Source organism: Talpa occidentalis, unplaced genomic scaffold (assembly GCF_014898055.3).
Source record: "Talpa occidentalis isolate TD23 unplaced genomic scaffold, MPIMG_talOcc4v2.1 talOcc4.13, whole genome shotgun sequence".
NCBI classification, from domain to species: domain Eukaryota; kingdom Metazoa; phylum Chordata; class Mammalia; order Eulipotyphla; family Talpidae; genus Talpa; species Talpa occidentalis.
The window spans coordinates 95,338,595-95,342,712 of record NW_023601322.1 but is presented as its reverse complement, the minus strand read 5'-3'; the positions used below and the strand labels follow the sequence as shown (position 1 = coordinate 95,342,712).

General features: G+C 36.7%; 1 pseudogene; it reads right to left on the bottom strand.

Moving 5' to 3' along the window:
* Positions 1-2,275: 2,275 nt before the first annotated feature.
* LOC119242766 (60S ribosomal protein L17-like) lies at positions 2,276-2,880 on the bottom strand (annotated as a pseudogene).
* Positions 2,881-4,118: the final 1,238 nt, after the last annotated feature.

The window sequence follows — 4,118 nt, the reverse complement described above, 5'->3', positions numbered from 1 at the left end:
AAAACAAAGATGGTAGACCACACAAATGAAACAGCGGATTGACTTGCTATGCCACTTACAGTCTTGGTGTAAATGGTTTCTGCAGATACAAAACAGGTAATTGGGGTTGGCCCAGTAAAGCAAGCAAAAAGTCAAATTTCTGCACAAGTTGAGTGAATAGAAATTCATTCCACTGACATATATATATTAAAAAATGGGGATTTTTCTGTTTTTTTTTGTATTTTCTACAGTCTACCCAACAACGTTAGGAGTAGTTGCCAGTCGGCATACACTTTATGGAGAATCCAGTAGCGGGTGTCCTCAGTCATATATTTATTTAGTGGCACATCAAGGATATAAGCACTGAACTTCTGGATTCTAAGATCATTTGTAATGATTCCCCTACTAGGTGGTATTGATTATTCCCTCTCTTTACCTAGTGGGCCCCTTTCATGGTTATTATGCTGCTTCATTGGTGCTGGTCACTACATGCTCTCCGGGTGGGAGAGACTTTCCTGGGGCACTTATAGACAGGGGTCTGATTCTAGAGGCCTTTGATAGTCCTGAAGACTCGCCCAGCTTCTATTCCTTGAGTTTATATACCTCCATAGTGGTTGTTGACTAGAGAAATGAATAGGTAAGTGAATTAAATGATGAGTTAAACATGTGTATGGGGCCTCCCCTGGTGGCACAGGCGGTTGAGCGCTGTGTTGTGAAGCTGTCCACAGCCTCTGCAGCGCGGGTTCCTTCCTGCCAGCTAGCGAGGGTCCCACATGGTGCGGCAGACCTCACCTGTCATGCCCACTGCTCCCCTCAGCTGTGTATTTCAGTCAATCTGCCTCTTCTGTTCCCCTCTCTGTCTCTGGTGAATCCCCTCACCCTCCCACACATCTGGCCTGTACCCTGGTTCTTGTATAAATAAATAAATTAATCTTTTAAAAAATGTGTATGATAAAAATTATGGTACTTGGTGTCAAAGAATTGCTCATTTTCACCAATTTATAGACATTTTATATAGCACTAACTTGGAATACTTTTCTGTTATCTTTCTGCAGGGACTGTAAACCTAATTCTGCAGTTTAAAGTGGAATTTAAATAGGGCAGCATCTGCTCTCTTGTTTCACGAAAAGCAATAACTTGTAAAAGGGAATGGGGCATGAAGGGGCTATGAGTAGAGTGTCAGACCAAAGGTGACTCTCATCTGTTTTCTCTCTTGCTAGTGGTACCGGGAATAGCTGGAGAGAAGCAGAGAATTTCTTCTCCCAATTGTGGATTTCAAAGGGCTTAGAATAACATTCCAAATTCCACTTCTGAATCTATTCTGTGTATCTCACTTTTGAATTTTTAAAGCCCTGTTAAAATTCATATTCATATGTAGTTAGCACTGTAATCACATCATGAAAATCAAGAATTCTGTTTATTTACCTCCCAATATGTAGTATACTGTGTTAATGTCACAAGCCATTTCAAGGCTGAAGGAGTTTCCCCTTTACTTGTCATGCAGAAATACTTACATTGTGTCCCTGTTATAGCCTGCATGTCTTTCAAGCCATAAGTGAACTTTCTGTTGAATGGATGAAATTGTCTTTAATTTCCATCATTTTAACTACCTTTTTCTTACTCCTTCCTGCCTTCTTGAGAAGTTGAAGATTCATCCATATTTCAAAACCATTGATTTTAAAAATGTTCATTTTGATACTTGAAAATACTTACTCGTACTCTTAGTTGTCCTGGAAATTACAGTGAAATGTGACATATAATAAACACAAACTAGAGGTATGTATTTTGTTTTATTTTGTTTCTATAACAAAGTTCTAACCAATCACAATATCTATATACACCCTTTTGGGATGAATACAAATCATAGAAGGCCAGCAGGAAATCTTTCCTACTTGTTAAGGGTTGTTGACATGCTATCTGTCGTTGCTTGTAGTTCCACTGAGGCCCCAAGTCTTGCTAGAGAAAGCAAGTATTTCCATTCTCTTTGCTTCTCATGTGAGATTAGTCATCCAGCCCTTCTAATAACTTCTGGAAGCGCTGGTCAAACACAACGAATGATTGCCTTTATTACCCATTTTGTTTACGTTGTTATCAATTTTATTTAACTTCTGGCCAATGCTAGATGCACTTCTCTCTGTCCATATTAAATAACAAGTAGTATTTTATGTAGCAGTGTTGTCTTAGATTGAAAACAATAGAAATTAGCAGAATGAAGTTAAAATTCTACAAATAGATGTGAAAATACATACAATTTTATTTATTTTTATTTTTTGTTTTTACTTTTACTTTTGCTTCCTTTTATTTTATGTTGAACTTATTCCCTTGCCATAAGTTTTTGTTTCTTCAGTTTCTTCTGCGATATCTTTTTCTTCTGTGCCACCTCCTTTTCTGGTTTAGGAACAATCTGCTCTTTGTCAGTAAGGATCATCTCAATGTGGCAGGGGGAGCTCATGTATGGGTTAATCCTACCACGAGCTCTGTAAGTTCTGCGACGCGTCTTAGGGGCTTTGTTCACCTGGATGTGCTCAATGACCAGAGAATCTATATCTAAACCCTTAAGTTTGGCATTTATTACTCTCTGCATTTTTAAGCATGTGCAGTAAAAATTCAGCACTCTTTTTGGGCCACCGACCTTGCATCCAACCCCACTGTATGGCCTAGGCACACCTGCCTACACCACCGTTGTAACGACAGAATGGCATGCACTGCTTCTGTAGAGTGACATCCTTCAGATACTTGGTGGCTTTTCGGATATGCATACCCTTGATGGCCTGGGCAGTTTCACGAGTGTTCTTAAAATGAACACGGAGATTTGAACCTCTTGATTTGCATGACTTTGTAGGGGTTTCTGGGTCAAGTGAGTAGCGAACCACTTTCAGAGATCACTAAGGCCGCATACGGGAAGAGCCATACAATTTTAGAAGTTGATTTAGGTGATTCTTTAAAAAATTGGAAGGATTCACTAGTTTTTCAGTAAGACAGTAGGCTATACTTAAAGACATAGCCACACTTGTAACAAAATACTAAAGGTAATGTTAACTGGATTTAGATTTAGATATTTTAACTGAAACCTTCAACTGCAGGAAGCCATTAAGGAAAAATATCCATCAATTTGCCTAAATAAAATTTATTAATTTCAGAGAGAGTAAATATTGTGAGCTGTAAATTAATAACAAGTTAATAAAAAGAGTGAATATTCTAACCCTTAGAAGTGACTTTACAATATTAATGAATGCTTTAATAGAAAAAATGAGCAAAACAACCCAGAAAAATACCATAAAGAAAAGATATGTAAGTAAGCAGGGAATTTAAGAAATTAATCCAATTTAGTATTTAAAGAAACGCAAATAGAAATATCACCAGTGATATCCTTTATAAATATTAAATTTGGAGTAATTTCCAATTTATGTAGGAAACATAAGAATTCCTGAAGAAACGTAAGAAAAACCCTTAAATCTCTAATTAAAGTTTTGTGTATGTGAGGAAGAGATCAGTGGTTTCATTTGGGTTGTTTTGCTTATATTTACACACCTTGATACCAGTCACATATTACTGTAGTAGGGTTATAAGTTGTTTCAGATAGTCTCTCTAATTATGTCCTTTCCATTGCAATTTCCATTGCAATTAATGTCCTTTCCATTGTAAAATATGAACATGCAAGCCACGAACTGGGAAAAATTCACACACACACACACACACACACACGAATATCATGTATCTATGTTATATAAAGAGCTTTTATAAGTTAATAAGAAAAAAGACAAGCTAACTAAAAATAGCAAAGATTTGAATAATGCAATTTACAAAAAGATTACAAACTGCATAGTAAACATTCTTTAAAATGCTTAATTTATTAAGTCCTCAGAGAATGTAAACTAAAGGCACATGAGATATATACCCAATAAAATAGTTAAATTAAAAGGACTGATGATAGGAATCGTCTATGAAAACTTGAAGCACCTAGAATTCTCAGACCTTGCTGATGAGAGTATTCATTGTTTGCAGCATTTGGGAAACTCTTAGTATCTACCAAGTGAAATACATGCCCACCCTAATGAAAAAGCAGCTCCGCTCACTGAGGAATTAAAAAACAAAAGAAAAAGAGGACAGACGTACACAAAATGACATATGCATGGCTG